The sequence below is a fragment of the Polyodon spathula genome, chromosome 1 (genome assembly GCF_017654505.1).
Source record: "Polyodon spathula isolate WHYD16114869_AA chromosome 1, ASM1765450v1, whole genome shotgun sequence".
Lineage (NCBI taxonomy): Eukaryota > Metazoa > Chordata > Actinopteri > Acipenseriformes > Polyodontidae > Polyodon > Polyodon spathula.
Genome location: NC_054534.1, coordinates 38754903 through 38777271, shown reverse-complemented (window position 1 = coordinate 38777271; position 22369 = coordinate 38754903). Strand labels below are relative to the sequence as shown.

The 22369-nt window shown below is 39.2% G+C and overlaps 1 protein-coding gene across 2 annotated transcripts in view; it reads left to right on the top strand.

Moving 5' to 3' along the window:
- Positions 1-4101: 4101 nt before the first annotated feature.
- Positions 4102-22369, top strand: part of LOC121318448 (leukemia inhibitory factor receptor-like) — a 50815-nt gene continuing 32547 nt past the window's right edge. For both annotated transcript variants that reach the window (XM_041255149.1, XM_041255140.1), the window contains exon 1: positions 4102-4332. The gene's annotated coding sequence lies outside the window, so the exon portion shown is untranslated. The remainder of the gene's footprint in view (positions 4333-22369) is intronic.

The following is a 22369-nucleotide window of genomic DNA, read 5'->3' as shown; positions in this document are numbered from 1 at the left end:
GCAAATCAGTAGCTACCCCTGGCTTGTCATAGGTCAGTCTGATAACCGGCCGTACCTCATGCTGGGACCGTCTAGGGCCTGCAGAAACTTCTCCTTCTGTCCTTGGGACGTCTCCCTTAGCAGATCCTACGTTCACCGCAGGTTGGGTAGGTTGAATTTCAGTATTCAGAGGCTCTAAACGTTCCACCATTGGGCTGGCAGGTATGTCCCTCTCCCAATCAGGGGCTGGTGAAACCAGAGAGGTGCTCCTAGGTTCCATTTGACATCTGGTATTTTCTAGGGAAAGATCATGGCACAGTGTGGCTTGGACTTGGTTCTGAGTAGAGCTTAGAACACTGTGCTCCAGGGTGTTTGGTACACAATTGCTGGATAGTTCTATATAACAGTCAACGTCAAACTCCTCTTCAGACCCACTGAACTCTAATACTGGTGGTGATGGTTCCCTCTCTGAATCCTCCGGCGGTTTACGTCCAACTTCTGCTGTCTTCCGTCGAGTCTGTATCTGATCTGAAATAACTACGTCATGAGGCGGGTTAAAAAATGTTTTACTTCCCTACATCAATATCAACTGACTAATTGATAGAATATGGTCTCGTGAAGGCTCTTTACAGGACCAGCTCCTTTCTCTGGTTTTAGACGATACACTGGTAGGCCCGGTAACTTTGACACTACCGTGTAGGGCTCTGATTTCCATCGGTCCAGAAGCTTGTGTTTACCAGGCACCCCTAAATTTCGGAGGAGTACCCTGTCTCCTGGAGATAAGTTCTGCTCTTGTACAGGATACTGTATTGTTGATGAGTTTTCTGTGGAATACCATCACAGGACACTCCAAAGCACAAGTCTATCGGCAGACAGGCTTCTCTCCCAAACATAAGGTAATAGGGAGAGAACCCGGTGACATCATTTCTAGTGCAATTATAAACATGCACTAAGTGATTCACATGCTGCCTCCATCTAGCTTTGTGCTCAGGGTTCAATGTTCCCAACATATTTAGGAGTGTGCATTTAAACCTCTCAGGTTGTGGAGCTCCCTTTGGGTGGTATGGGGTCGTGCATGACTTACGAATGCCTAGAGGACTCAAGAGTTCTTTTATCAGGCGGCTTTCAAAATCTCTTCCCTGATCAGAGTGGATTTGGGCCGAGAAGCCATAATTTACAAATAACTTATCCCACAGCACTTTACCGACAGTTTTGGCTTTCTGATCCTTTGTAGGGTAAACCTGAGCATATTGTGTATAATGGTCCGTCACCACCAAGATGTTAGCTACACCTGTACAGTCAGGTTCTAATGACAGATTGTCAATACAGACAAGGTCCATCGACACATTGCTGGTAATGTTCATCAATGGGGAGGTTCGTTTGGGAAGGGTCTTTCTTTTATACAGTTCCAACATGTCTTTATGTAGTGCTCAACTTCTGAGGCCAGTCGTGGCCAGTAGAACCGTGTTCTAATAAGCTCAGTCGTTCGATCTACCCCCGTGTGTCCAGTGTCATCATGTAATGAATGCAACACGCTCTCTCTGAACACATGAGGGAGCACTAATTGGCTTTTTTCTTGTGCAACTCCTTGTTTGGTCACCCTGTATAAGAGCCCCCCCTTTAAGATCAGCTTGTCCCATTCCCTCAACAGTATCTGGACATAAGGATGCTTGGATTTCACAGCGCTGGCTGGAAGGTAATTCTTCATGGCATGACAGACTTCACTTAATCCGGGATCTTCCTTCTGAGCATTCAGGATGTCATGTTTGCTCAATATGGGTATATGGAACATGTCCGCTTGCGTCAAATGTGCATAAGCTTTGGGAATGGCTTCCAGAGGCAATCCCAAAGAGTCAGCCGCTCTACTAAAAAATTCTACCATGCAATGTACTTTGTGGCACACTGCTTTCACTCCCTCTACTGGTACTTCTATCCAGGACCCATAGGTGGAATGGGATCTTCAAGACAAAGCATCACAGATGTTGACATAATTTGCCAAACAGTCTGAGACCGCGACTCTAGCCTACTCCTAACAAGTGGCCTGGATCATTGTCTGTGCAAAAAAACCCTACTCCCAAGGTGGTTTTGTGAAAACTTGCCTTAGGGATGTTATTGCTACCCTATGTCCAAACAACAATCAACTGCAAAAGCAAATTTCAGACCTGTAGCTCACATCACACCATAGAACGTATCCATCTCAGATGGTGTCATTGAACTACAGCTGCATTCAGAACTCCAACAATGTGCGTAGTAAATAATGCCAAGTCACACTGAGTACATATCCTGCCTGTATGTGGTATAAGAAAATAAACAGTAGTTAGCTACTCACCCAAATAAGAAACAAAAACAAAACTACGCTTTTATATATAGTGAAAATGTATTTGTTTGGATCTCAATATTACGTATGCACTGGAAAAAAAAAAGGTCATCTTCATTTAATAGTGTGCGTGCCAGTAATTGTAATAAGCACTGATGCTGCTGTCGTTGTTGTTCTTTCTTAGACAGCAACGTGACAAAAATTAAATACATACACACACTAATGGGGTTCGTAAACTGGGGAGTACAAAGAGTACAAAATTAGTAAAAATATAATAACCTGGAAGGCTATAAGAAGAAATCAAGTTGATTTCGCTAATACTATTATTCTTTTTAAATTTATACTCCTTTGAACCTTTCCAATTCAGTGTTTTTCTCCCTACACCCTCTCTAGCTTTTTTTTTTTTTTCAACCACACTATTACCATTACTTTGCTTCTTTCTGATTTGTTGTATCTTAGTGGTCTGTTTTTTGTATACTGCGTTCTAATAATTTTTCTACTGGGACAGTTTAACATTTTTATTTTATTAAGGTGACAGTAACCACAGGGTGACATATATATCTATTTCACGTTTCTTCATTGTAATAAGAAAAATATATATATATATATATATATATATATATATATATATATATATATATATATATATATATACATTTTATTTCTGTTTCTTCATACAAAAAATGTTTTCTTGGAAGAGTAAAAAATGCATTAACTTTGATTCATATGAAGGGTTACCCTCAAATTAATTCACAATCCAGTTTATGGTAAACTGCATATGCATGACTTAGAAACTCGGCTGTCAGATAAGTAGAATATACCAAAAAACTGAGCTGAATTCAAAAATGCAGAATTTGGGGCGTTACCTAAAAACCGGAGCAGCCCAGAATTTGGGACGTTATCAGAGCGGCCCAGTATTTGGGATATTATCTGAAAATTACAGGGTGCCCAGAAATTGGGCGTTATCTAAAAACCAAAGCGGCAAAGAATTTGAGCCAGAAACAGAGGCAGTGTATTTTTAAAACTGATTATATTAGCGATAAACTAATGTATCCTGTAACAAAACTGCAATAGTGTATATATTTGATATTAAAATACATCGCGCAAACGATTACAAATATATGCTATTTGAAAGAAAAAAGTATACCACTACAGAAAAAAAAAAAAAAAACAATTCTTACATTCGTGCATAACTGAACAATTCATATAAAGTAATAACCCACAGTTTGTTATATTAGTACAGCAAAATACCACGTTATATTTTAATTGAAAGGTTGTGGAAAGCAGATCTCCCACTGTCTCTTTTCCACTCGTGTGATGACGTGTTCATGTGACAGACGGGCCAATCAAAACGTGAGAATGTTATGCGGTTCAATCCCTAAAATCCGTGCACATACAAAGCTTACATGTTGAAAAACTACGTTTTATTGACAAAATTATAAAATACTAAGATTAACACAATCTAAACGGATTAATAAAAAAAATTGTTTCAGAGCATTATGCATCGGCTGCAGTGGTGATTAAAGTAGTGTGTAGGTGGTGTGTAAGAAAATGACATGAAAACAAAGTACTGTAACCATCTGGTAAAATACAAGTGCACCTTTGCTAAGATCTCCCTCTCCCAAACATTGTTACATGATGTGGTATCCCTGTGCTTAAGTGAGTATGGGAGATAATTCAAAGAAAATGCATTCTTCTCTGTACCATGTCGTGCTCTGACCTATCCCAGTCCCAGTATGGGTGTATTCTGAAAAGCTTACTTCCCGGAATTCCTTAATCCCTCATACATCCCATAGAACGCCATTTCCTGTGGTGTCGCCACTGAGGGCCCTCTGACACTTTTTTTTTTTTTTTTTGTAATCTTTCTAAGGAGTATTGTTCTGCCTTCAGTTACAGTATACACTTTTGTTTCGGGTACAGTGGTGGTTACAGAGAACGAGGAAAGAAAAACGTAGGGCATAATGTTCAAACAAAAAAAAAACTAAACGATATCTGACATATATTGCTGTTGCAACACTGGTGACCGGAAAGTGAACGTGAGTAATCGGATGTTTTATTAGTAGGGGTTTTTTTCCCTTCTAATTCCAGATGTTATTTTGTTTTTCTTTGTATTGATATTTGGAAAGATATGTTATCGTTTCCCTATTTTCTACCAATTATTACACATAGTATTTTATTTTCACTTACTTTTTGTTTGTAGTTTAGTAGTCATGTCACAATATATATATAGTTATATATATATATATATATATATATATATATATATATATATATATATATATATATATATATATATATATATATATATATATATATATATATATATTGATATAGATTGATATAGATAGATAGATAGATAGATAATGTTTAGAAAGTCTGATTCATTTGTAGTGTAGTCATGATTATCAATAACGTGATGGCATGTACCATACATAATTGAAATTCGTTTTATATAGCACAGAAAGTTGTATTTTAATGGGGTGATTTTGGGGATATTTCACACGGAAATCCGTGTTCAGCTTGATTCCATGTGGTCTGTGGTTGCGCACTATTATAATATTTATAAGCATTTTGTTACTTGTGTGGGAATGTTCTACCTACTAAAAAAGTACTTCAAAATTACAAAGGAACGATAAGTAAAATGTAGTATAGTAATGTGTTTTTATTGTTATTTATGTTACTAAAAAATAGTAGAATAATGCGTATTTCAACCATTTAAATTCTGAAATTTGTGAGAAACTTTTTTTTTTTCCACAAATCTGCATCAATTGTTTTTATCGGGAGACGCAGAAACACACCTGTCAGAAGTGTAGTACTTGCACCAAAAGGTTAAATTGCAAGTTCCAACAAGTTTCACTGGACTGTTTATTTTATGTTGTGCATTAAAAATGAGTCCAGCAAAGAGACCACAATTGAAGCATTGTGTCATTTGGTTTGTATGGATTGAAGTGTCTCATATGGGTTGTCTGTTCCCCTGCAAGACATGACTGTGGATTTTGGGTGTTGTCTTGTGGTGCCCGACCAGTTTTTTGGTATTTTACTGTTGTATTTTTTCTTCTCATTTGTATTTTATTCTTGGTTTCTGGGAATTATCTGACACAGTTCCACTTGTATGTCTGGGGTTGCGTCAGAAAAAGTGATTTGGTGGTAATATTTCTCATGAATGCAAAGACACAGCAGGCGACAGATCCATCACTGTCATCTTACATTAGCTCTGAATCTGGTGCCATGTGGTCATTGTCTGGCCACCAGGGACGTTTTGTGATGGAGTTTCTTGGTAATGTAAAATATTTGTTTCCGTGAATGCTTTTAGGTTCAAAATATATACATTATCTTTGCATTAAAGGACAGTTACATATTTTCAGAAGAAGTACTGATCAGACATCAGTGTGATGTGATTATATTTGTGTTGTGATTTTACTTGATAGATTTGTCACTGGGTGTATATTTGAAAGTAGTTCCATCATTTTCTAAATATAACATACACCCTTTTACATGTAACACTGCAGAGAGCTATACACAGGATCAAATATGCAGTATACTTGAGTGCAGTTTACATGCACTCCCAACCTACACAGGTGTTTCATTAAGGGTAGAATTTTAGAGAAAATCTTTGTCATTCCAAAAATCTAAAAAAAAAAAAGCATAAATAATCAAGGCCTGGTATGGTTTTGGTGAGATGGTACTGTATTGTATGCTGGCAAACCCCTGTGGGATTATTTTCAAAGACACAGCTTCTATCCTAGGACACTAAATATCCACTCAAAACAAAAACAATTATACATTGTACAACAAATTTGACAACTTTGCAGGTGTGTCCTAATGGAATACATTTTGCCCCTAGGCTTTACATTTTATTTAAACAGGTACAGCAACCCAAATGGCGTAAAACTGCAGTATAAGCATAATTTGATAACATCATGGTATATTATTTGGCAATTTCTGTAAAAAAGAAAAAAAAAAAAAAACCTTTGGATAAGTTTTTGGGCACCCTAAAATGGGGGGAACGACTAATACACCTGTGCGATGTATGTGCTGGTGATTGATGACAACTTGATTATTTTTTTCAGGATCTACAGCATTCAGGTCATGTTGCTAGGTAGAAACACAAAAGCACTATTCTTATTGAAAGTTTGAATTTCTGACTCGCAATACCCTTAGTCATTTTGAATGTTAAATGCAAGCTTTCGACTCTTGACTGACCTCCTCTTGACCCAGATGTGTGTACGCTGAGAAAATAAAATAGCTATTGTTAACACAACAGCTGTCCATCTCTGAATTTACTGATTCCCACCCTCCCGAACCATTGATTTGTCAGCATTCAGACTGAACCCGCCCCTGGGATCCATAGCAAACAGCTATTGGTTAGAAAGACAACTAAACTTATCAAGTATCCGCTTGTTGTAACTGCAATGCAATCGTATAATGCAGATGTCTTTGAGACTAGATAAAGTAGGAAAGTCAGACCAAATCGAAAATGCTACACAACAGGTTTGAAATTGCACATTGTTGAATTTGCCGAAAAGCAAGACAGTCACAATGCTGAAAAAACAATACGTGACTGGAGATGAAACAAAGACAAATTTTAAATACAGTGGTCCGTCGCATATTCGACTCTGGTGGGACCAGAGCAAGGGTGGATATGTAAAAAGTCGGATGAATGAATACTGTTTTAAATACCATTAATACACAATTGTAACAATTACTATAGTCACACAATTATTGTTTTGAGATTCAGCTTTTATTAGGCAATGCCCCATAAATCCCTTGTTTAGAAAGATAGTGTATTAATGCTTATAATGTACTAACTGTCTGCCGTGTGGGTGCGTGCAGTCGCTGCTGAGTGACAGGAGATTGAGATGGAAGTTGAAGCTGATACGCCCCTCAGGCGAACAGGATTTATTTACATATCAACACACTGAACAGCTCATGTGACACTGCCAGCAATGGCTGCGCATGGAGCACATACAACACAGTGTACAAAAACTTTGGTAGGATCTACAATGTTTGAACTAATCTTCTCTGTTCAATAATAATAATAACGTTGATGAAGAGGTGGTTACGCCTGAGAAAATGTACTTAAGGTAATAATGCATTACAATTGGCAATTTATATTATCAGGAGTTTGAGTCTTACCAGGAGACGGGAGATCATGGCTCTAAATTGGGAGTCTCCTGACGAAATCGGGATACTTGGCAGGTATGGTAGTGTTATATCTATATGTTGATGTATTTTGACATTGCAATTAAATTTAGTTGAACCAATTATTTTGAAAAATGTAAGAGATTCTATTAGCAGTTTAAAAAAACAGTGTCAAATTATTAATGGAAGAAAATGTTGCAAACCAGGGTTATTTCAAAACTAAACCCACATTTTTCTTTATGTATTGTTGCTGGGGGGAAAAAAAAAGGTATTAAACACAAAAAGGTGTTTTCCTAAAATTGTCTCAAAGGGAGTGTGACTTTTACGCCAGTGCAACCTAAACCACGATTTTTACGGTAGTATAGTGACTGTACACAAAGCTGCATGGAAACGATTTTTGTAGCTTACAGTATGTAGTACACTAGAAGCCTAAAGCTGAGGGGACACCAGTCTACATGTTGCCCAAAAACTGTAGAAAGGGATATTTCTTTTGTAGAAAGTGACGTGCAAACTACACGTTTTGGGCAACTTTGTCAAAAGAGAGAAAAGATTTTGTCGAAGCAACGTTACAACATTTCAACCAATGAAGTGTCACAAGAAAAAGTCATGTGACTGACTATCTCGCCGGCAAAAGGCTGAGGAAAAAGTGGTGGTGAAGCCAGTGTGGAATGTGTCCAGAAAGGTCTCATGATCGATTTTGGGTATTGCCTTATATATATATATATATATATATATATATATATATATATATATATATATATATATATATAAATATAAAAGTTATAGTTAACTAGTTTACAATTTGCTCGTCTCCATTGAAGCCACTTCTATTTTAGCTGTAAATGCACCGCAGTTCAAATAATTGAAGGTAAATAAAAGAAACCTCACAAGTCAATAAGTCTAAAAGGATGTGATAAAACATGAATTTAAAGTATCGATAGAGAGAGAGTTTATATTTCTATTCCCGTAGAAATCAGTAAAAACAAACAGATGGAGAATAGGGTTATGCAACTTAATATGGTGCATCATAACTACAACTAAGTTATAAAGGCATCCGTTTTGATAAGTACCTCTTTTTTTATTTATTTATTTTTTTTAGCCGTAGTATATAGATCTAGTGAGTGTTGTTTTTTTTATTTATTTTTTATGGTAAGCAGTTGCAATATTGGGAAGTATGGTGTTTTGGGGGCTCGCAACTATAAATATGTCTAAGTTTACATAATGTTTTTCTTTGTTGCTGGGTGAAGGTTTGTTGTGTCTAATACTGCAGCAAGGGGCAGTTAGTATTTGTTTTTTATGTTTCCTGGCTGAGTGCTGTTTTTCTTACCATTTTAGTGCTTAAAGAAAACAGTTTAGGAAAAATAAGCAGCATTTGTCATTTTAGGGAAAACAAAAAAAAAAACAGCATACACCATGATAATTCTGAATAAGTTTTAAAAACATTTTTATTTTTTGACTTATGAATTTCTTTTTACAGTTTCTACAAGTTGTAGGTGTTCCATGGAACTAGAATCAACATTGTAGAAGCAACAGGTTCCGTTCTACATTTTCTGGCAACATGTAGACTAATGTCCCCTCGGCTTAACCCCGTGGTTATTAATATGTTGAAGCAGAGTGAAGTCATTGCTGCCATTTTAAGAAGGACTGGTCTCACAGTAGATAGTGGTGTTGGACAAGAAAATCAGTTGGTTTCATTACAATTTCATTTCAAATTCTAATCTTTGAGTTAAGTATACAAGAAAATACTTTACAAGCCACGTAAAAAGTATGTCTAGATATGAATGTTTAGAGAGATTGTGGTAACTACTTTTTAGGGTTCTAATGCAGCATTGTAACCAGAACTATTGTGACTATAATCTTGAAAAACACAAGCGCTACAGAATGAGAACCTTGGTTTTGTAATTGGGCTGTCTTGTATAGTTCTTCAGTACTGTTTGGAATGCATACATAATGGGCCTGAGTGAAATATCATTGCTAAAGCCATTGCAGATTTTAAACAAACTGGATTCCCGACAACACAGATCTTTCCCTTCTATACTTAACATTATTGTTTTTATTTATTTATTTATTCATTAGTGGTTTCATATTATAAGAAATTTCTGTAGGCTTTTATGATATTGAATGTTTTATTGAACAATTTACCATGGAAGTGCTGTTTCATTACATCCTACTGAAATCTGTTAGAAATATTTCAATCCCTGTTTGCCCATGCCCTGGAGCAGCTCATAAATGCCAGTTAATAAATAAACACTGGTACTATTCTGAAACTACTGTACCCCTTTTAGATATTATTGTACCAGTCTAAACTCAAATGTTAGCAGATAAGTATTTGGTGACTAGTCTTTATTATCTTCTTGCTTAAAAGTATTTATGTATTTTGTTTAATTCACATACATGATCAACACCAAGAAAAATAAACTGTCTGCTGAGAAGACTGTAAATGGTATTGTGTTATCATGAGGATTTCACAAATATGCTGTCAAGTGCCAGTGCTATCTGCTGTTAGCTGCTAATCAACAGACCAGCCAGAGGAAAAAAAAACAAAAACAAAAAAACAGTCCTTATAGTGTGTCTGTGTTCAGTGGAGCTCCTAAAATGGTATTTTCCCAAGTCTAGTGCAGGGATGGAAACCAGTCTCCCATTGCATAGCAGTTTGATCCATTCCTGGTTTTATTATGAGTTTAATAAGATACACCTAGGCTTGTTTTCTGTATACTGTACTATGGTTAATCAATTGTATTGAAACCTAGGGTTGATGAAATTGCTATGCAGTGGTTGGCTAATTTCCATTCCTGAAGTGTAAGTAAGAAGGCTAAATAATTAAATATGGTAGAATCACAGTGCTGTGAAATAAAAGTAAATGCGTAAGCAGGTTTTTAGAACTGCACATGACAGTTAATTTATTCCAAATAAAATAACTAAAAGTTTAAGACATGCTCTTAAACTTTTCCATTCCTATACTCCACTCATTGTAATAAATGCTTAATTTCTTTAGTTAGTTAGGTAAAAACAGGCTCCACTTGAAATCTTTGATTTTTTTCATGCCCAGATTTCATTTAATTAGGTCATGTATGAAATGTGAATATGCCTGTTATATAGTGCATTATTCTAGAACCGTAAAATTGAAAACACCTTACACAGAGAGCCTTATTTCTTGCTCAGCACTTGTGGAAGGGTTATTTTATCTGCATTCTTTTTACTTGCATCCCATTTTCTTCGTGGTTGATATAGGTAGTCATGAACCCAGATAATTTAAAAACAGATGCAGTAGACGTTATAAATAAAATCTACAGTGGTGCATGGTATCACATTAAGACGCCTATTTCCACAGCGTGTTGAGGGTGTTGATTTATGGGAAAACAAATCAATTGCATTGTGTTTATGAAAAGCCCACATCTGGCAAGAACAGACTCGACAAGGGAGAGCTTCTGTGCACATTAGGCTTGCTGCAACATGCATTTGAGAGACAATACATATCCTAAGCATGAGAAAAAATGATGAGATGTCTACAGTAGCTGTCAGTGGTTAACAGGTCTGATAAATTTAATTATGTCAAGCTGAGCTGATATGAAACTGCCTAGCCTCTGCATTGTAATTGGAAAAATGGTTTTACCTATTGATATAGATGATTGGTGCCCAAATTCGATATGGTTGACCTTACAGAAATATCATACTTGTGAAAGAGCATATGTACAAGCTTCTTCATCATGTAGCCTGCAAGTTACAGTAAATATTGGTCATTGACCATCCACCAAAGATGGTAACTCCACAAGTGTTGGGGTTGGTAATTATTACTGGTTGAAAACCCTAATTGTTGTGATAGTTTCAAAGGCCTCCGTGTCTTTTTGTTTACAGTGATGTGGGAATCAAAGATAATTTCTTTCTGAAATGTTGTTACAGAAGATCCTACATTAGTTGCAAGATTTTGTTACTCTCGTTTCCTAAATAATGCATGTTACAATCATCACAAGTTTGTGAATCGCAGTCACAAAGTGGTTATGTGTATGCTCATTGCGCATTGTTTAGCAATTAGGAATAAAGTTTTAGAGGGGTCAATATTAATGCCCTACTGATTACAATACAGTAGCTTTCCAAAAGGTACATTTTTCTGCCAATCTCTCAGTACATAAAAAAGACTCCAGCTAATTGTGCAGTTCTTTATTGTTTATCTGAGAATGAGGTTAATGGTTTCCTGAAAACTAAGAGCAAGCTAAGCACATTTGCTTTAAACAAAAAAAAAAATTATATTGTGTGCATGCCTTTGCTTCCTGCAATCTGTCAAACTTTGAAATAGCAAGGCTTTTTATATCTGTACAAGGACAAGCTGTACTAAACAAGCCTGATGAAAAACATTACTGTATAGTATGCACAAAGTAAAGAACACAACAAAACAAAACAAGCACACATGGCTGCCCTAACCCCTGCAAACCAGTTCATGTAATTAAAATAGTTCAAAGTCAGCCAAAAAGGAAAATGGAACCATATGGTGAAAAACAATAGGATTGCTTGGAAACATGACACATTTTCAGTTCCCCTGAATTTCCTGGAAATATTGTAAGGAGCCAGTGAGGTCATAACCTTTCTTCTTTTTCTCCACCCATACATTCAACAGAATTTGTAATCATTTTGAAACTGTTTCAGTCACTGCTCTTTCAATTCACACTTGCTTAGGTTAATTACTGTACAATGAGCAGAAAGTCATCAACTGCTTGGACATTGACCAGAGGGCTTTTCTATGCAAACATGTAATGTACAGTATATACTGAAGTCATCAAAAAATATTCTTACATAATAGCAAGACTTTTAGGTGACACATGATTTTCAATACTTCATGAAATGTATCAAAGCCATACTTTTGCCTAGGAGTAATAGACTATATTCAGAAACATTGTCAAATCATATTTAAGGGAGGGACATTCTGTAAGTGCCATAAATATCAGAATGCTGCAATAAGACAAATCTACAGTTTGATGGCTCTGACATCATAGACCAACTTGCTTACCTGATCTATTTATATTACAACACCTCAATAGTAACAGTTATCTGAACAGTGTTTCTGTAGGTAAACATGTCAACATGCAACTGAAACAGCATTTACACCACCCAACAATGTGTTTTTTCATCTCTGTCACTAAGAATTTTACAGAAAAATTGGCAAATATACTGTGATATTTAGTCAGAGAACAGAACAAAGAAAACTCGAGGTAAGCCGTAGCAGTAACACTTTATTCAAAAGCCATCTGAGAAATCACCACGCAAGTCTCACTCAGCGTGTGTGTGTGTGTGTGTGTGTATATATATATAAAATGTGCGGCAGCATCTACTTATTAAACTAAATATCGCCTTATAAAACACTGACTAGTAAGTATGCAATGTTTACATTAGACACAACAGGTACATCTCACCACTATCCTCCGATTTCAGAAATATTTAAAACAAAAATAAAATCTCTCCTGCTCTCTGCTGACACAACTGTTGGGCATTTTTAAAAAGGTCGGGTTCGGCATAGAATTCTACGGGAAGGAATGCAGCACTGGGCAAACTGACACGGATGTCATTTAGTCCACATATCATCTAATGCTGGTTTATAATCTAGGGAAGTTATGCTTGGTTAGTGGCCATCGGTGTGAAAACACCCTCTGAAATTATTAGTCAGCTTCTCTTGAAGACATCAAAACCTGAGTAGGATCATTTCCTACACAAAAAATAAATACATAAATAAATTAAAAAAACTCGTAACCTCCTCCCTCGATGTCTAGCACACGGGCAGTGTTTGGCTGTTCCATGAATCCTCCCTCAGATGTGGGAAATCAGTTAAAGGATTCCATAGTTTAAAATCGTATGCTTTTCCTTTTAATCTTTCAAAACCTAAACGGGTAGGTCTGCCAAAAAGCTCTGTGGTTAGTGTAGGCTTTGTTTGTATTAAAGCATATGAGTGATTCGAAACCAGGGTTCATCCTAGACTGAAGCTTGAAGCAAGATGTTTTCTGTCAGGATAAAATAACATCCAGATGAAATAGCACTTTGGAAATATTTAAAGCATTCAATGATTTAAAGAGCCATCCTTGGTGGTGCACCTATAGGAATCAATTCTGAGCACTTCTGCTGATTTGGGTTCTTTTAGTCAACAACCTTTTAATACAGACATCTAAAGCTACTTTTATATGGTAAATGTTTAAAAAAAAAATACAAAAACAAAGGATTGAAAGATTTTCAGCAGAAAAAAAGCATGATGAGTAATAATATTGTTGGACCTAATGAGGAGAATCTCTTATTGACAAAGGACACATAGGAGGATAATCATTGATGTGACACACTGCCATATATGCCAGCTGCCAGAGTTTCTGTGTTAGCTGTGTGCTGGAGGTTTTCAACAATGTTCTACTGTGTATGGTTCACTTTCAGTATTGGGATGTAATGTTTGTTCTCTTAAATTTCTATCGCCCACTCTAAAAGGTTTCTATTTAGCTTTCTTACATTTTGGCGTGTAGCTTGATATATGTTGGTAGGCTGGGTGGGGCATTCACTTTTTTAAATCTTATTATTCCATTACCACAAAACGTTGACGCTGAATACATAGCTAGAGTATTTGCAATTGGCAAGCCAGTTGAAAAGGATTGCTGCATTTACAGCATCTCCTGACTGTCTCGTTTTTTCAGATATGGTTCTGTCGAAGAATGTTTTTTGTTTTTCTACGTGAGATTTTCAATGTTCTCTTGGCTTTAAAACTGCGCTTCCCTGAAACCCACAGTCGTATTAGAAGTGCATTAAAGGGTGTGAAGCAGTCATGCTTCAACACAATGGAAAAAACAAACCTCGCCTACACTGTCTTACGCCACGTCTAGCATACTCTATCCAGTGTGGGCTTCATGGATCAACAATACACTGGTTTCCTTTATTTAGATCAATCACTCAGTATTTTCTTTGTTACCATACGGATGTCATCTGTCTTCTACTTATACAGTATTTCAGTCAAGACATGATGTCAGGATAAATAGGCCTGTATGCTAATGGTATTGCTTTAAGAGGTGTCAATAATATACTAGTGTCATCTCAGCTGTTAATTTTTTGCTGTTCTGTTACTGACAGAATGACAAAGAAAACAATGGCAGAGCAGTGGCCAGTTTTGGACAGACAGGATCTGATATTCCTGATGCTATCTCCAGCTTTGCTTCTGTTTGACTGTTATCACAGTATATGGAACCTTATCGGTGCAGTAAAGCTAATTGAATCCACTCACAGCACTCCACCAATATCACGCTACAGGTGTCTTCAGGTTTGATGGGAATTTATTAAACCAGTGCATTTTGATTTAATTCCGCCAGTTTCTACAAAAACACTCTGTTATAGATGTGTTAGTGACTGTCCTTTTTGAAATATTAGTGGAAAAGGAAACTGAATCATACTGATTTTTTTTTTTTCAATGGGTAGATAACAGGACCAATTTAAGTAAAGATAAGTGACCTGTCAAGAGAGCTTATCTTGCCATTACCTTGTAAAACATGAATTGGGTTATATGTATGTACTTAGTCACTGAGCCAGGGGGTTCTATCATACACTGTGTAAATAAGTGTAGTGAGGTCAGTGCCTGTGTCTGAAACACAACTGTATAGCCACTTGTAGAATGCTATAGACAAGCCTCTTATTTTTTCATGTTTATAAACTTAGGGATTGTGTTGGATAATTGTGCTGATGAAAAGAGTAAGATCTCAAAAGTGATGAATCTTGGGCTACACAGAGTACAAATGTAGTAGAATTTTGTCCCCGATATTCTTGAAAGAATTGGGTTGGTTGTCATTCAGGGTAGAACACATGTATCGAGAACAGTTTTAGGAACATTTTAAAATGTATCAGTATGTGGTAGAATCTGAGCAGGCATTTTCCAAAAATGAAAAGCCCATTTTCTCAGAATTATGGTGTAATTTAAATGTGTAAATTGTACTGAAGTCTCTTCCTGTATTGTGTAACGTTGTCCATGACTGTAGTAACTGATAGCAAGATGTAGTTATTATTCGTATAATAGTCTTTTGTTTATTTGGTGAACTTGACAACTCTGCCATATAAAGGGCCCCACACAGTGGATGTTATTTTTAGCTGGCAAGAATGCTAAAGCAAAAATATGAAATGGCGGAGTAGCACTGATATTGGATTTGCCTTTCTGATGAAAGATTGTCACAAGTTTAAAACTATTTCAATTACATGAAATCTGAATTATATTAAACATTCAACATATTAAAAACAGCAGTGCTTGTATTGCACTTGTTCAGAATAGGGGGAAAGGCCTCCCACCCGGGTTAAAATCTGGGGGGATTGGGGGATTTTTTTTTAATAATAAAACAAACAAATTTTAACACCCATATATTAGAATGCAAAGAAGGATATTTAGTGCAAAGCTCTCACTTAACATTACTTGCTGCTGCATATCTGCAAGAAATAGATGACTAGGAGGTGTGTGTAAAGTGATTTTACACACGCCCGAGGTTGCTACTTTAACAGAGAACATTGACACTGTTTTTTTTTCTTTATGACAGTGAAGAAAAAATAAAAGCTGAACCTGTTCTGCTGAATGTTTGTTAGCTCGGCTGCTTACAAAACATCTGGTTATGGTGTTTTGTAAGCAGTAAGGGAACTGATTCTAGTTAATTCATTATAATACTTCATAATATGTAGGCTGTTTTCCAAAATTGTCAACACTGCTCAGCGAACAGATAACGGCCACACATCGTGTCTTGCATAACATTACATCCTGCAAAGTCACTTTTGAAGTTTGAATTATGCATTCAACAGTTGTTTACACATGGCACATACAAAGCAGATAAGATCTGAACAGTATAAATATTTCACTTTCACAATTCTGCTGACCAGTATTTGGAGACTCTGGTACTTTCTCTCCCGTTTTGATATGGGTACCATATCTTCATATTTTGTTGTGGGGGCAATTTAAGACAAATACCAAGTGTTAAAAAAAGACAGATTGGAAAAGTGATTTTCAATTAGCTGTTATAACTTAATTTTCTATATGACTAAATAGCATTCGAATTCAATTTTTGAAGAATTTTAATTTGTGAGCAACACTTTGGCTCTCTCTTTTAATCATTGTTACTAACACTAAACTAAAAAGGCCTGTTACTGTGATACAGACAACCCTCTTTATACTGCCAGGTAAGGGACAGGGGCAAAAAAGGGCAATAAGCCAGGGTGGCATTATAGTGAGGATAAAAAAACTCAAAAACAACCTTCTATCTTTGCAATAAATTCAAGTGTTTACATTTTTTTGTTATACAATTACTCCAGGCTATTTTAATAAAACATTCATCTTTTTTTAAGACTACAGTACTAGTTCTTAACACATCAGTAGGTCTACTAGTGATGTTTTATCGTCTTTTCCCATCTGTATGAAAAAATCTGACAGTTTATACTTTAAAAAAAACAAAAAAAACACAGGAATGTTGATGACATTGGTATGAACATTCAGTTAACAACTAATTAGGAAAGCGAGTCAAAGGTTAACTGCATAAATTGGTTGTTTTAATTGGCTGTGATTATTTCGCTGGCGCTACAGTGAGGGAAACTACAATGCTTGTATTTACATTTGCTTGGCTTGGGAAGTTGGTGGGTGGCGGAGAGCAGGGTGGCGATATAACCAGTACAACAGATTTAAATAGTACTGTTTTTATATTGGTGACATTTGCTCAGAGAGAATAGCTCTGCATGCAGCACTAATGTAGTTTTGCAAATACCTGTGCATTAGACCAGTTTCTTTGAGCCTGCATCTTCATTTTGTCACCTTCACCACCGAATTTCGATCACCTCGAGTGAAAGCCGAATGTCCAGTTGAAAGTGAATTTCATTATTTTGAATTACGTGCTTGTTCGTTTCATGGAGACAGTGGCATTGAGCAAACCATCCACGAGTAATAAATGAAAGTATGAGGCTTTAAGCCAGAATGGTAGGAAGAGTTTGCTTTCCGTGTAAAAGGTGGTACACGTCTGTGTCTCCTCTGCAACAAATCGCATACACACTGTAGTCTGTACAAGGCGAGCAACCTCAAACATCATTATGAAACAAAACAATTAAGGTTGCAAAAATGTAAGTAATCCGATTGTTTAAGACCTATACTTTTTAGTTCTGTATTTTTTCTTTCAAAAAAATGAATCCTTAATGGATTGTCTACAAGCAGAGTTAACATAATGTGATGGGAAAAACAGCAACTGTCCATGGCACACAACTCTCTTCTATTTTAAATGAACACACTATTGCTGTACATGAACACATCTAAATTTCTAAAGCAATGTTGATGCTTAAATTGTAATAGAAACGCTCTCACTGTTTGTGTGACTTTTAGACTTTCCTGCAGCAAACTTTGCAGTTTGTGAGTGTGGGAGCACGTTTACTACAGATTTGCTGAACTAGTCACAATGTGAAAAGGTTCCTGCATCTGTAACTTTCTTGATTTCCGTTTATCTTTTGGCAATGAAAGATGTTATTGAAGCACTGCTTTTCTGGTGTTTGTGATATCTCTTGTGCTTACCACAAACAAGTGGTCCCACTTCTCACCATTAAAATCAGTTCTGCATAGTTTACAGTTTTTCAACATTGCGTAGGATTATGTGAGAATATTTTGTGGTCCAAGAAGCTTGAAAGAAATATCCAAGAAACGGGAGAGTCCTGGCAAATAAGGGAGAGTTGACAGGTCTGCATTAATGTGCATTGTTCCTAAAATTAAGAAGTGGTAGCCTTGGTCACATGATGCCCCTTTTAAAGTTATATTGAGCCCACTCCTTTTCTTAATTAAACTCAAGCGTTGATTTGTGAAAAACTTTTCCAAAACAGTTATGTAAAATGTGTTTTAGTAAACAACATTTGAAAAGAATTTAAGTTAGAAACAAATTCTCTGTTAGTCAGCACTCACATGTCCGACCCCATAAAAATGTTGACTTCAGTGACAGTTAAGAGTGTAATGCATATCTGATTATTTCATTTTGAAAATATCACTTGTCAAAAGAGACGACTGTGGACACATGGACTGTAGTACAGTAGATACTTTTAAATCCGGTATGTATTGTAGCCGTATGTAAAATTCCCCATTAACAACCCGGCAAAATCAAAATTTTCCATGCACAGAACTGCATAAAACATAAAAGGCAATGCAATTTAGCAAAAGATAAATAAAAATCAGTTTCCACAATTATAACATCCAAAGTCAGTATTCAACATTGCAGAATATAGTGCTTGATAAGGCCCTACTGTCACAGTTCATACTTGCAAATGAAAATGCACAAAAGCAACTAAAGATCACAGATTAAAAATAAAATGCATCATAGTATCTAAAACTGTTTAATGATTAACTGTTTTACATTCCAGTAGCTGGTCTTGTGCGCTTGGTTGCTGCGTTTGTCAGGTGAAACTGGAGGAAGCACTGTGTAACTGCACAGTAAAGAGAGACTGATTTGCGCATGCGAGTTTAGAAATTAAAAAAAAATTCTTAATGACAATTATATACTGTTGCAAGTTTTACAAGCCTCCTATCAACCAATAATATTATTTATCACGTGGGACCCTGTTTTTTAAGTTAACGCAACCTGAAAACATCCTAAAATGTTTCACTCACAAGGCAATAAAACTGTAGTTGAAAGGGGAGGAAGAGAAAAGAAAGATGAAACATGTCTTTTGCCTATTTTCTTTAAAGTTTAAACTGTGGGAAAAGAATGTTTAGCCAAAGGTGTCATTTCCCTAAAAACACAGAATAGAGTGCAATCAAGCTGTCATAAAATTTAGGGTGCACGAAAGCTTTACTGCCATCTGGCTGCATCACTTAATATTGAAACCAAATTGTCTAACTTAACTCATTCTAAAACCCAAATACCAACTCAATCTAAAACCCAGTTAATTTACTTCGACACTACGCTTTACTCGTAACTTGACACTTACAACCAGTACCGAAGGGATAAAAACTATTAAAAAGACTAGTGGATAACTCGACACTGTCGTTTCATGTGACTGAACTCTGACTGACTGGAAACGGTTCGTTCATTCACTACCAAGTAAAGCTGGTTACAGTATCAGTTTACAATGAGTGAGAAGTGAAGCATTAGTTCTTGTTCAGTTGTCTTTAAAGCTCAGGTTATTCAGAATAACAAGCTTGTCAGCAGAACAAAGGGGGTGTTTTTGCATGCAAGACAATCGACAATGCTTGATTTGTGTGTAAAACTGAAAGTTATTTAGTATTGTTTTTGTTCACTGAGTTTATTCTGTATAATGTTGTCACAGAGACGGCCGAAGTGGGCGGCGTCAGAACCAGGAAAGGTAAGGCAATACACAAAACACAGAACGGATGAAATGAAGTGATGAAGACGCCTGTTGGCGCCGGTTTAATACCAAATAAAAGGTTTACACAAACACGAAAAACACAGGACACGGCACTCTACGCCAAAATAAATAGACAAACGAAAACAGACTAAACTTAACAAAACGGTGCACGCACAGACACTGACAAACACGGTGAGCGGATACTTTCCCCTCTTATCATTACTACTACTGCTGCTGCTGCTGCTGCTGCTTATTTCCTCCGTCTCCAATCCCGTTCTCCGCTCACCGAACACCCAACCGCCAGTATGTGACAACGTGCATCTATATATACTATTGTGCTGGGATTCAATTACCAATTAATTATTCACTTGAATCCCAGCACGTGAATTAATAAAGTGCAATTCCCCGTGCTCACATATTACTACATTTTACTTGCACGTGAAGTGCTGTGCAATCCTCGTGCCTAAATACACATATACATTTTTAAACACTCGTGTTACAGACCCGTTTATATCCCGTGTACCAATGTCTATACACCAACATTTAAACACACCACACGCAACACATAACAGATAATACACAGGGGCGGGCACTTTGTTACATATACCCCCTCCTGTGCAAAGCACACATGGCCTCAATGGCCACCTCCCCCCTTAAAAGCCCAAAAGTCCCGCCCAAAGTCCTTGGCCAGGACCAGAGGCTTCCAGGGGCCCACAGGTCGTAATGCTGTCAGCAGGGTAGCATTCTCCTGCCAGGGTAGTCCTAGCAGCGGAAAGGCTGCTTGGGGTGTGGTCTCCTGACCTTCCCCCTCCTTCGGCGCCGGCAGCTCCCCTTGGTGGGGCTTCAACCACCGTTCTTCCTGCAGGGAAGAAACTGCAGAGGGAGCAGGTCTCCGGACCTCCCCCACGATCTCCGGCAGAGAAACTGCTGCTGGGGTTGGCGGTCTCCAGACCTCCTCCCCCTCCTCCGGCAGCGAAACTGCTGCTGGGGTTGGCGGTCTCCAGACCTCCTCCCCCTCCTCCGGCAGCGAAACTGCTGCTGGGGTTGGCGGTCTCCAGACCTCCTCCCCCTCCTCTGGCAGCGAAACTGCTGCTGGGGTTGGCGGTCTCCAGACCTCCTCCCCCTTCTTCGTGGCCGGCAGCTCCCCTTCGTGGGGTTCCGGCCACAGTACTTCCGGCTGTGATGCGGAGCGGCGGGCAACCCCAGGCGATGCAGAGCGGCGGGCAACCCCAGGCGATGCAGAGCGGCGGGCAACCCCAGGCGATGCAGAGCGGCGGGCAACCCCAGGCGATGCAGAGCGGCGGGCAACCCCAGGCGATGCAGAGCGGCGGGCAACCCCAGGCGATGCAGAGCGGCGGGCAACCCCAGGCGATGCAGAGGCATCCTTGGGCGATGCGGGCGGCTGGCATCCTTGGGCGAAGCGAGGCTGGCATCCTTGGGCGAAGCGAGGCTGGCATCCTTGGGCGAAGCGAGGCTGGCATCCTTGGGCGAAGCGAGGCTGGCATCCTTGGGCGAAGCGAGGCTGGCATCCTTGGGCGAAGCGAGGCTGGCATCCTTGGGCGAAGCGAGGCTGGCAGTCAGGACAAGCTGGGGTGCGGGTGTTGGCCCTCTTTTCGGCCACTGCAGCCGGGAGGTTCTTCCCCGTGCTTCCCTCAGCAGCCTATGCAAGGGCTGCTGAGGACCGCCAGCATCTAGTCCTGGCCCTTGTGGTGCAGGGAGAGGCAGCTCCTGCTCCTCTCCCCCTGATGGAGGTGGAGGCAGAGGAAGCTCCAGCTCCTCTCCTCGTGATGGTGGGGGAAGTGATACCAGCAGGCATTCACCCTCTGCTGGTGGGGGAAGTGATACCAGCAGGCATTCACCCTCTGCTGGTGGACAGGGACCCAGCAGGCATTCACCCTCTGCTGGTGGGGGAAGTGATACCAGCAGGCATTCACCCTCTGCTGGTGGGGGAAGTGATACCAGCAGGCATTCACCCTCTGCTGGTGGGGGAAGTGATACCAGCAGGCATTCACCCTCTGCTGGTGGGGGAAGTGATACCAGCAGGCATTCACCCTCTGCTGGTGGACAGGGACCCAGCAGGCATTCACCCTCTGCTGGTGGAGGAGGCAGAGGCAGCTCCTGCTGCTCTGCCCCCTGCCGGTGGAGGAGGCAGAGGCAGCTCCTGCTGCTCTCCCCCTGCCGGTGGAGGTGGCGGAGGCAGAGGCAGCTCCTGCTGCTCTCCCCCTGCCGGTGGAGGTGGCGGAGGCAGAGGCAGCTCCTGCTGCTCTCCCCCTGCCGGTGGAGGTGGCGGAGGCAGAGGCAGCTCCTGCTGCTCTCCCCCTGCCGGTGGAGGTGGCGGAGGCAGAGGCAGCTCCTGCTGCTCTCCCCCTGCCGGTGGAGGTGGCGGAGGCAGAGGCAGCTCCTGCTGCTCTGCCCCTGCCGGTGGAGGTGGCGGAGGCAGAGGCAGCTCCTGCTGCTCTCCCCCTGCCGGTGGAGGTGGCGGAGGCAGAGGCAGCTCCTGCTGCTCTCCCCCTGCCGGTGGAGGTGGCGGAGGCAGAGGCAGCTCCTGCTGCTCTCCCCCTGCCGGTGGAGGTGGCGGAGGCAGAGGCAGCTCCTGCTGCTCTCCCCCTGCCGGTGGAGGTG